Raw genomic sequence first — 12,516 nt, 5'->3', positions numbered from 1 at the left:
GCCAGGAAAGCAGTACATCCAGTTTCACAAATAACAGGAAACAATTTCATTACAATTCACCGTGGTCACACTCCACTATCCCTTCTAGCTCACAGCTATGCTTCCAGATGGGTCTGTATGAAGCAACACCTCCGCTCTGCACATACAGTTGTATGAAAGTATCTTCCACAAAGATGAAAAAGGCCTTTCAGTGCCTCTGAAGTTGAAGCATTTGCACTGGCACTGGGAAATAATGAATAGAAATACGTGCCCATTTGAAAAAGACCCATATATTTTGGAAACACCATGCACAAAAGAAAAGCGGTATGACTTGGGCACTGAAAAGGTTCCCAGAGTTATACAGTAAACATCTTTCACAGGGGGTTGCAAATTTCCATCCAAGTACTCCCAAATAGCCAGTTGTCCCATATCAAACTGATCAAAAAATAATCAGAGATGGCAATCTTTTGCATAGCAAAGTTCCTCAAGTTCTACCACCAGGGTTGATTGCCATTGCTCATCAGTCCACTAACAGCATTCATGTTAGCAGCCACAACCCAGCATATGGCTATACCAAAAAAAGGTGCTCCAGATAAACGCTACATAGAAGAAAGAGCTCAGTCTTCCCCTGTTTCCAAAGCCCTGCGAAGACAGAGAGCCAAGTCCATCCACAGACATGCCCTTCGTCATAGTCAAGTCTCTTGCTTCCTGTTCAACAATATACATACTAAAAAAAAAAGTGCCTCCTATTCGGCATGTGCATAACTTCATATTCAACTTCAGTGAAAGGAAGAGCAGCTCAGCACTTCTGCCTGTGCCTGGGAGGAAGATGAGGGGGCGAGGCAGGAAGGTGAAGGACAAAGAGTAAAAAAGTAGAGGTAAAAATCTTACCCATTTCTATGGGAAACACCAGGAGAAACCTGGCATTGACCATTTCAACTCCCTGATCTGTTTGTGGCAGTGATATTTTTTTTGCCAGCTCATAAAAATGAAGGACAGTAGAAGCTCAACAGGGGATCCAGCTTTCTTCTGTGTGTTATTTCTTCTTCCAAACTTCCAGTTACCAACATGCAAAGTTAGGTGAAGAGAGTTCATGAGTTTGCGTGGGCAGTAGAAGCTAAAATTACAGCTGAGCTACTGTATTTGCTCGTTCCTTATGCTTACAATGTCACTATCGTATTGTAAGCAAAGGCTTTTTGAGAGCTTAGAAGAAAAGAGCATAGAACAAAAAGAACAAATAGTGACAGAAACAAAGGGCAGACCTCCTTTCTGTCCCTTTTACATTAAGGGATAATTCAATTAGGATTTAAATAATACTAGAAAGTGGAGTTAGAATTTTAACAGAGATCATTTTAAAATACAGTTTAGTCCTTTATTGCTAAATCTAACCCTAACAGATTTTTGCTCGAAATAAACAGTAAAAACACCCATTATTTTAAAAAAAGTTCTCTTTGATAGATAGTTATTTTCCCCTTGTCCTTTGGATAGTCATGTAAAAAGCAGGTTTCACTAAAATGCAGCACAAGATAAAAATTAAGAACACTACTAGGAAGTCAGAGAATCAAGGTACCAGTTGCTTGCGCAATTTAAAATTGTATGGGAAGGTTAGATGCCACTTTGACTGAACAATGCGTTTTTTGATCTGCATAAAAAGTGAGCATGATCCAGTTATCAGTGAAGTGAATATGGAGAAGATTGGTCAAATATAAAAACACAGCATGACAGCAAAGAAGTAAACCTCCTGACTTTAAAAACATACTATAAAACTCTACATAGTGATCATTTCCATTCCTACCTGATTTGTATATTTGTGAGACAAGATTTGTTCATCTCTTAGCATTTCAAGAAGGCTTCAATGATTTGATGTTATATCTGATAAAGTAAGTGCATTATTTTTTAAATGGTGAATTCAGAGACTCATGTTTTTACAGCCACCATGCCAATACAACACAAAGCAAGGACAGAAAGCAGAGTACTGCCACAAGGAGCTTTTAATAAATACGAGGCTTTCATGTCATGGTCCAAGTCATTTTTTCTTTACTGTAAGTTATCACACTTCTAGTCATCTTTACCCTAGACTTGTTCCCAATTGATTTCTTTCATTTTTCTCTCATTCACCCTTCGGCAATAACTATGACTGTCGTGCCCCCCAAAATGACATTATAGGGGTATTTAAAAAAATACCATTTCTTTCTGTCACCCTATCTGCATGTGGAGAAGAAGAAACTGACTCATTTCTTTCTGTCACCCCATCTGCATGTGGAGAAGAAGAAACTGACTCATTTGGCTGTATGGGTAAGTTGTAACTCAAAAGGGGGGGGGAAAATCAAAGAAATTGAGCACATTTTATTTTTAGGCAGCCCCTAGTGTCCACTTTAAAACAAGTCCCTACAGAATATCAAGCGAGCCATCACGATTGGCAGTTGCACTCAAGCAAGCTCATCTGTGAAAAATGCTGCAGCATGAAACAAACATGTCAACTACCCTCAGAATAAAGTTCTGCCTGTGTGAATATGATTTTAGAAGTTGCCCAAAGTTTGTTTTTCCGGTCTTGCAGTCCTTGCTCTAGTAAACTACTTGAGGATGAAAGAGAATATAACACATAATTGTTAAGCCAAGTTTTATCACTTTAAAATGCACCACTTTGCATTTGCTTATGTATGGTTACTCTTATTTTGGGGTTTGTAATATTTTTCCCTCATTATTGAGCATTCTGACATATTTTAAGTGATTTCAGTATCTACCTCAAGTAACATGTAGGAAAGCACATGCTCCATAATCAAAGCTATGAAAGATTGTTTTAATAGTTCTGAAAATGTCTAAGAGATAGACACAATCAACCAGACAAAAACAGGTAAGAAATATGGGGGGCATAAGCAAGGTGGCTTTTTTTTTTTTTTTAAAGTAATCTTCCAGTTAAAAAGTATTCATATATTTTGTGACAAATACCCCAAATGATGGAGGATTTCATGCAGAAGTCCTGCACATTTCTTTAACAGCATAAACATAAAAATGTACATTTGCAAACCACTCCTGAAAAGCCCTAGTAAAAATTATCAGCCCCATTTTAGCAAAACTTTTGGATAGAAATAAATCTTAAGCATATATGTATTGTAAAATGAGAGATTTCATACAGCACTAGCTGGAAAAAGTGATTAAGCACAACTGAAGACATAAATCGACAGAAGCAAGTAAACTTCAGAATTTAGAAAATGATCTGAAAAGCCTCACATTTTACCAGTGAATAGAGAGACAGTCTCACTGAAGTCAATTTACTCTTATTGCAGATCTCTCCTGAAAAAGACTCGTCATATTTTAAAAATACTATATTACCATTACATTGTAAAACCACCATTTAAAAAAAAGCTTTGTGAACACATAAAATTGTAATCCGAAACACTGATATTGCTTAAAGGCCCCACATAATACAATTAAACATGTTATAATTAGTGCCAATGCTTTTCCTGCTGATTCTATAAGCTGGTCACTCTGAAAATACAATCAGCTCAGTGAAAGCTAAATCTACCTAATCTTACTCATTCTCTTATACACCTGTAGTGACTTTGCTGAGAAGAACAGTCCTGAATTTTTCAATTGTTTAGGCTAATTTGACATCATTATTTCCAATATTTAATTAAAATTCCCCTAAACTACTCCTGATTTTTGAGCTGTGCAGGGAAGATCCATATGAAGCTTCACAAAACAGCTATCTGTGCTTGTGGGTACATTACTTCAAAGAACAGCTGTGACTGCCACAAATTTATTACATTCTAAATTACTGCCAAAGTTCTGAATAATTCCTATCCTACTCCTTATTTGTAAAGCAGCTTATAAAGAGTATTCTAATGTTTGAAACTCCGGCTGACAGGCCCTCTTAAAAAAAACCCAAGCCATGTGGCAGTTTTTCTGCTCTACGCAGTGGATAAGAGTCACATTCAAATATTCACAAGGAATATCATGCATTTATGAGCTCAGAACTCACACCCTATGAGTTACCTCCCATATGCAGTCAAGTTTCACTACTTCAGCAAACAAGCATTCTTTCAAAGTAAACTGCAACTTCTTTAATGCCAAGCTGACAACGCAGTCAAAGTGAAAACACAGAAAGTTTGAGTGAGCATCGACGTAAAATAATTTTCACCAAAAGCTGAACTACAAACTGACGGAAAGCTCAGCTACACAAATAATAGGGCATGGATGAAGTGTCATTCACACAGACAGTGAGGAAGATCCCATGTACTTTGATTTAAAAAAAACAAAAAACAAAAAAAAAACCTTACTCAGGTATTAACTTAGTTAATACAATTTTGGCCACACTACTGCCCAGGAAGAGTTCAGGAACTTTAGAAAAACCTGGTCATCAAATCCATTTCATTTTGCCATGTGAGGTCTCCTATCACATTTCACCTCCACAACATCGCTGTTACCAGCACAATGTTGAAGCCTATTAAACTGCTCATCTACTCCATTATATTCCCAGTTGGTGAAAATACTACTCTTTTAGTCTGGCTGATGAGTGGGCCACCCCTTGACTCACCCAAAAAACAGTGAAAACAGGAGAGCACTTTGTTTCAGTAAAGTCCAAAGGTGATGTCTGTATGACAATATCAGTGGAACCGTGGCATTTAACTGGAGCTACAAGCCTGTGTTTTTGCACAGCTTTCAATCTAAACTTACTGCTTAGAGCATCTTCCCTCCAACTCCTCTCTGTGTTTATTTTGCCTCTTCTTTGATTCCTTTCTTCCCCTTTCTGAGGACATTTGTGCAACTGGGTGTGAAGACAGATGGACCTGTGGTAGCTCTGCGTCCATACAGCAGTACAGCAGGACTTGGAAATAAACATATTTTCCGTGAGGGTGTTTATGTTACCACTGTGTTACTTGAAGATTTTTAAAATGTTTCCTTGATTGTCCAGATTGTATTATTCCAAGTGCCCTTCCAGAACTTCAGCTGTTTCGTATTCACCCATCATAAATTCTGCAAATTTTCCCCACTCATTCTGAGGAGTTTTCTGAGTAGTTTACGTGCCGTATTTCTGCTTTCTGGCTTAAACAACTACACTCCTCATAGGCTTCACTGCTCAGTAATCATGCTTGATAGATTTTAAATCCAACTGGTATAATTTAGTCAAGTGGAAGGAAAAATATAGAAAGCCAATGAGTCAAGGGAAGCAAGTTGACAAAAGAGTATTTTCGGCCTTGGCCAAAGGAAAAAAGAAAATGGGATGCATGTTACAATTTTTTCCCCTTTGCACAGTGTTTCACATTTTTAAAATATCTGCACTAGCATATGCTCTCTCGCTCACATCCCAGTGTCAACCATACTCAGCTAAAATGTTTGATCTGTCTGACTTCAGTAAAAGTCACAACCACCTATAATTTCAGTGACAGAAAGTTAAAATAGGTTTTCTGCATGGGCAGGGAATATGGCAGACTTGCAGAAACAGACACTCAGCTGACCTAAGCCAAGGTAGCTCTGTGGGCTTCACTATGTCATGAAGCTGCGGAAGGTTATGAAACCAGGCTGAAGAGCTTTGGGAATTAGATCATACTGAATCTAATAATGGCAGAATGTGCTCTTATTCAGGGTCTACAATGTGAATTACTCCTGCCACTGCATTGCTTTAGCTGACCAAAGAGCTATGAGGAGAAAAAAGGTAGTAAGAATTCCCATGTACCTTTAGAAGTTGTGTTAAGCTTATACAAAAAAGGGACAAGATTACTATGCTTAACTTTTGTATGGCAGTGAATGGAGAGAGTTCTCTAAGTGTATTTATGTTGCTATTTTAAAGTATTTACTAACTCCTTTAGAAGGGGGATTTAAATATTCTCTGTCTGAAGTCCTGAGCCAAGCTTCAACCAATCCTTCCAGCATATGGATTACTGTCTCCTGAAAGCTCCAGTCTCTTCACCTGCATCAGATAGAGAAGCCGGCCAAATAAATAGTAAGTACAACATATCCACATGAACAGTGTGGGGAGAGACTTGCAGAGACTCTGCACACATACCCAATCCCCCTACCACTGCATCACACTTCAGTGGTGCAATTGAGCCCCCAGAGCAAGCTGCTATTTATCTAGATTGCAGCTACGGGTTAGAAAGAATACCCAGAAAGGGCACTGATAGCAGTCCAAACTCATTTCACAGAGCACAGAAGAAACGAGGCGTTCTTGAGCCACTTTTCCTTTAACCTGACAAAAATTTAAGTATACTGCACATGGAAAAATATATATTTTCCATAAACCTCTATGGCAAAAGCAGAGTCTTTGTTCCAAAACAACTTCAGGAAAACTGGGGCAAGCAGATGAAAACATCCAAGGTTTTCAGAACTGGCAAGCAACAGTGCAGCTCAAACCACCTTCAAAAAGAGACACCTTCACATGCAATTAGGTTTTCAGAAATCTCTAAATGTCTGCTTTTTCAGGGATTCGCAAAGAGGCATCTAAATAGAGCACTATTTACATTTCAAAATCCTGGCTATGTTGCCTATATATAAGAGAAAAATATATGAAAACAGTTTGCAAAAAGATAAGAGACTCCTATCCCCTTTAGTCTTTCTTTGTAGAGTTGGACAAAGATATCAACAAACTTGAAAAGCTCAGTTGCTGGTAGTCACTTCTACCAGGACTGAGGAGTCTCTAAGCTGCTAATTCATAGGCATATTAAGAAATATTTCTTAAGAAAATCTGTAGCATTTAGACTATCTTTCTTTCATCAAGAGAAAAATATAACAAGTCAAACCTCAAAGTTAAGGATGATCTAACAAATATTATGCAAACCATCTTTTTTGTTCAACTCTATGAAGCAAAACTGAAGAGATTCTCACTTAATACAACAGACTTTACCAAGTACCAACATGTATTGTACCTAGTGCCTGTTCGGAGATGCATGGCTTAATTATGAACACTTTATTCCCCCAAAAAGCTAGCACTGCAACAGTTTTGGTAATTTGTACAAGAGCAGGATAATGCCTATTAGGATCTGTCATATAGCATGGATGACTGTTGGCTAGGTAGAGAAATTGTCTTAGATGCTTTATTTATTTTCAGCTCTGCTGAAGTAAGAGTTTCAGGGAAGAACTGAACTACAGCAGAAGAAATTTTTGGTTAGGCCCTGCAGTGCTATGCTATTTAAGGGAAAGGGAAGTTGTACCATACCAGATTAAAAAAAGATGTCAGGAATAACAGAAAGAAGAGAGGAAACAATCAGTACGGCTGCCTTACAAGCCAGAATAACTTGATCTTGCATTTACCTGCAAGTGATTGGTAACAGAACAAAATGAAAATACCAGGAAATATAGTTTGGTCAACAACCTGCAGAGAAACTAGAATAAAAACCACACCTTCAGTAATGAAAGCCACTTTTGTGCTGTTTGGTATAAGAGTGACAATGCTCTGTTTGCCTAAACAATGGGGACTTCTGCGTAGAACCCGACACACGGAAAGCTAAGCAGGAAAATGACAGAAATTCAACAACAACAACAAAAGAAAACCTAATTCAAGCTTTGTTTTCATTATTAATTTTACTTTGGCCTCCTTTCATTTCGTCTGAGGCAACACACCTTAATCTGAAACTTAACGGAAACAAATCTTGTTTGTTTCCAACAGAAATATTCTGAAATATTTCAACAGAATAATGAAAAAGCACAATTCTAAATAACATTCACTGTTATTCAAAATATGACTGTTTAATACATGAAAATGAGCATTTCGGAAAGGCAAAAATCACTTTTTCCTCCCCCAGAGATCTCATTCAATATTTTTCATTTCTCTTTCTCAAAAAATCAGTCCTGAAATCAATTAGAAAAAGTAAATCACCCATTGCATTATCTAGAATGAACAACTGATGCAAAAAGCTTGTAAACTAAATCTGAGAATCACTGAATGCTTTGAAGCATTCAGCAAATAACTACAAACATCAGATACATTCAGTTTATTTTTGCCAAAGACCTACGTAAGAGCAAAATCAGAAAATAAGTCAGTTAAAAACAGTTCCTTGCCTTCCAAATATTTGATCTGTACATTTAACTTGGGGAAAAACAAACGAACAAAGAACACCTTATTTTAAATTAAGGTAAGTAAGAAAAAAAAGGCCAAAGAACATTATGTGCTTACTACACCAGTCATGAAGACAAAAAGTTCCTAATCTTCGCTCACAAATAAAATATTCATAGAATTGTAAGCACACAGGAAACACAAGATAAACCACAAACTCATAGTCAAGGAGTCAAGCAGGATATAGCAAAAAGACTTCTTTCTAGTAAAGGACAGAACATTAAGTTACAGTAATGACCAGCATAAGAAAATAAATGTAAGCAAATAAATCATAATGCCCAAGTTTATTTCTTAACACAGCATTATATTCCCCATTTTATTCTAAGATATTATTTTACTAGACTGAAAATTTTTTTGCTTGCTGCAAAAAAGGCTACATGACGGACAGCATCTCATTCCAATATTTCAACTCAAGCTGCTAGTAACATTGTCCAAAACCCACTAATTGAGGTTATTTAGATTTGCAGAAGCACAGAGGAAATTTTTTATAGGCTGAACTGCATTCAATAGACACATGCTTGTTTTCTGTTAAAGTACAACTCCTACTCCAGAGAAGCATGTCAAGGGAAGGTCTTTAAACACTTATTTAACAACCACTTGCCACAATTTGGAAAGCTCAGAAATTTTGGTGAAAACGGAGATACTTGAATGGAAGAGCGATAGCTCCTCATTCTTAAGTCAAACAAAATCCCAATTGCATTCGGACAGGATATTAAATAAGATGCTGGAGTCAAATATTGCTGCTATTGTTTTATCACATCCAGATTATAAAGATCTAAGATCCAGGCACTTGCCAAGAACTGGGGAAAAGAAAAGGAAGAAAAAAAAAAAGAAGATTTTTGAAACTGATTTTGTTTTTGATGCTATAGCACAGATGGGAAAAATTCAAGAGGTAATGTTAAAATGATAAAACTTGGTTAAAGCCTTTGCACCTGCTCTAGCAGATGGATGCAATTAATAACTGAGAAGAAACAGAAGAATTCATGTAAAATTGCTCCCTGAGGGTTATGTTGTTTTAAAATTAAGCTGACGCGCTTTTTTAACACAATATATTAAGGCAAAGATGTGTTTTGAAGCAGGCCATCTCATTTACAGCAAATGAACTCATTAGTGAGGTGTATAGACAAACACAGGCCTGGCCCCCCAATTAGCTTTCATTCTCAGAATCCTGAGAAACAGATAATGTATTTTCTAATTGCTCACAGTAAAGCAAATTGTTCTGTTATATTCTGTAAAGGAAACAATATCATACATTCGTTGATTTGCTTCAGGGCTAGTGCAAGATTTGGAAATGCGGCCGTAGAGCTTTAATTAATAAAAGTCTTGCCAATGTACTTCTAACATGGCATTAGTTGTTCAGTCTCCACATTCAAGAAAGAAGTTGATGATAGCAAAATTTATCTGAAGCCCAGCCAAAGTTAACCTAAAGATGAGAAGTCCCATATTTCAGTGTGTGTATGTACATATATTTATACACACACACACATATATACACACGCATATACATGCACACACACACAGAGGCTATGTCTATACCTGCGTACACTAACTAGGGTCACTGTGATCTGCGATGTTGTTAGCACATTTCCTTGTAGTTTTGGCCCGCATCAGATGGTGTTTTCCCAAACAACTCCCAGGGAGATTCAGGATTAGCATAGGTCAGGGATCACTCGTCTGGATGCAGCTACTTTGTTTCAGGGGGTAGGAAGGTTTAGTAAGAAGTGTAGCTGCCAGCCACCTTATGCCATGCTAGCTGGCCCCTGGGGCCAGAGAGCAGTGCCTGGCCCATTTTATTTACAAGCACAGACGCAGTTAAATTTAACTTATCTTTCCAAATCAAGGATAAAAAAAGTATGTAAACCCTCAGCAGAGACAACTAATGCAGCAACATAATATTATAATTGACTATACTGCAGCAGCCTGCTGGAGTGAGAACTGGTTTCCACTGTGCAAGCCAGCATAGAAACATGAAAGCAGGGGTTTTGCAGTAGTTCCATCGCAAAGTGGGCTAAACTATGAGGCTATTCCTATTTCTTACATGAAAATTACCTTTCAGACTGCTAGAAACCAGTAACAAGAACAAAAACAAAAAAAACCCATAGGGTTGAGGAATTGATGACTATAAAAGTCAGTAAGGTGAGTATTTGGAGGAAAAAAAGTAAAGGGATTCATTTAGAGGTTGCTGAATTAATTGGATAATAATCTAAAGACAGATTGCCATTGTTATCACCAATTTTCTCTAAAGTAATTAGCTACTAAGGCAGGAAGAGAGTCCATTGTTATCACCTGTAGCACTGAGAATTCTCTTATTGATCATTTAAGTTGGTGTAAGTTTTGTTTGCTGTCTCTGTAGGTTTGCTCTGCTAAAACATGTAAATGAGTTGTAACCTAGTTTAAAAGTTATCCGCAGTGCTGCAGCTCAACAACCCCAAAATCACAAACAAACAGCTTACACTTTTTTTTGTAGTTCTGAAGAACCTAGCACACCCGAGAGCATTATAAAATAATAACATGAAATGATTTGTCTTTTATTACACTTCAATATTCTTCACAGTCATTACAAGTGACTAGGTGTAATAACAGGATACTGTGGGTCAGGCGGGTAATGCATAAGACACTATTTCTAGAATGGACTAATTAAAATGTACTTAAGCAAACAGTTTTGGAACGTAAATGTAACTGTTAGGACAGTTACGTTTTTTACAGAACAGACGGATGTGAGGCACCAGAACAACACGGGATTTGAGCTGCCCTTGCAGCCTCAGCTTCCCCGCAAACACTGACCAGCGGCTTCCCGCTGGGGAGGGCATCACCTTCTCAGAGCCACAGCCATCGAACTGCTGCCTGACGGTGCACTGCAGAAGGCTACATCCCAGAGAAGCTGCACTAGCGCTGCCTTTCCATAATACTGTACATAGCCAAAATGTCAAAATATCAAGAGATGACTTCAAAAGTTTAAGGATGCTGGGATACTCAGTGTACTGTAAGCGTTACAGCTAGCGAGGAGACATTTCCAATTCAAAATTTGAAACAGCTGACCTAAGCTTTTTATAAGCACTGCCATTGTATCACTTAACTCAGCATATTGCATACTATATTAACCTTTAAAAATTATACCATACGTAAGGGCAATACCTTATCTTTTCTACATGGCTATAAATAAATACTATATCTGACCTCTTCATTGTTCTTATGTTTCAGCATATTTTGGCAAAAAGTTACTTTAAATGGGGCTAAAGCAAAAAAACACAGATCAACACAGCTTCCAGACCACATACATTGACTGACTGCAGAAGATCAATAATATTTTAAACGGATGGTTAGCAGAAAAAAAAATGAAAAACCAACAAAAAAGCCACCAAACCACCTTTCTTGCTTCCAGCTACTGTCAGTGGCTCTTTTATGGAATTCATTCAAGAACAGCAACGTAAACTTTCATCTGCTAGGCTGTCTAGCCACTGCAAAGGAACAAGAGTCACCAGCAGAGCAAAACAAAGTTAACAGATAGTAAAAGTTAATTGGATAGATGCAACAATGTTAGCTTACTTCTAATCTCTTGTACCTCTGTTTTCCTCCTTTCCATCAGGCAGTTGGGCTTTCCAAGAAGCGGTATGATTTTATCTTTCAGTAAAACAGTCAGGTCAGAAATCCTTATCTTACAAAGAGATTTAAGAGTTCGAAACAAGGCTTCTTTCTCTGTCTTGATTCCTTCCTCTATCGGATTCTGAGTCACAAACACCTTCACTCCAATCTTTGATTACAGGATTTCACCAAATCCTCACAGCACAGTCATCCAGACATCATTAAGTGACTGGTTAGTAACTTGGCTAGGGTGAGGGTCAGTCTCACGTAATGTAGAATTCACAAAATTTGTCACCTTTGATTTACCTGGGTCCCATCCTGTAGTGTTTTTATACAGTAATTAAAATATCTATAAGCAACAGATCAAAATTGTCATTATCCTTAATATAATAATGAGTACAAAAACAATTAGTGGGGGAGACAGTTTATGAGGAAGAGAGATCTAGGGAGGCATTCCAGTTGTAGGTACGTAACTTGAGGGCCTCAATTAGAAGTCAAACTTACTTATGCACGTTATATACAGCCCAAACAGAAAGTTTCTCCCCTTCCCACAGAGATTCAAAGTATCTGACTTAGGTTTCTGCTTTGAATCCCTTCTGGTGGCTCTGTGGACCTCAATGGACCTACATATACGTAACCAGCTTCTTAATTTAGGCTATTGAAGTGCTCAAAGTTCAGCAGTGGAAATACCCTCCTGTAGGTCCTTCAGGATACTACCACACTAACATACTGCTACTGGCCTGCATCAAAATATTCTAAGTGGCCACAACCTTCAGCCACCACCTTTTTGACGGCCTTTTACCCTTATGTACCCCACAGATCCAGCTGGTTACACAGGCTAAGTCCTTATGTTCTCCACTGCTAAGGAGCGCATCCCTTGAGCTTCAGATACATCGCAGCTG

Source organism: Dromaius novaehollandiae, chromosome 1 (genome assembly GCF_036370855.1).
Source record: "Dromaius novaehollandiae isolate bDroNov1 chromosome 1, bDroNov1.hap1, whole genome shotgun sequence".
NCBI classification, from domain to species: domain Eukaryota; kingdom Metazoa; phylum Chordata; class Aves; order Casuariiformes; family Dromaiidae; genus Dromaius; species Dromaius novaehollandiae.
The sequence above is the reverse complement of the archived record's forward strand: the minus strand, read 5'-3'. Positions refer to the sequence as shown.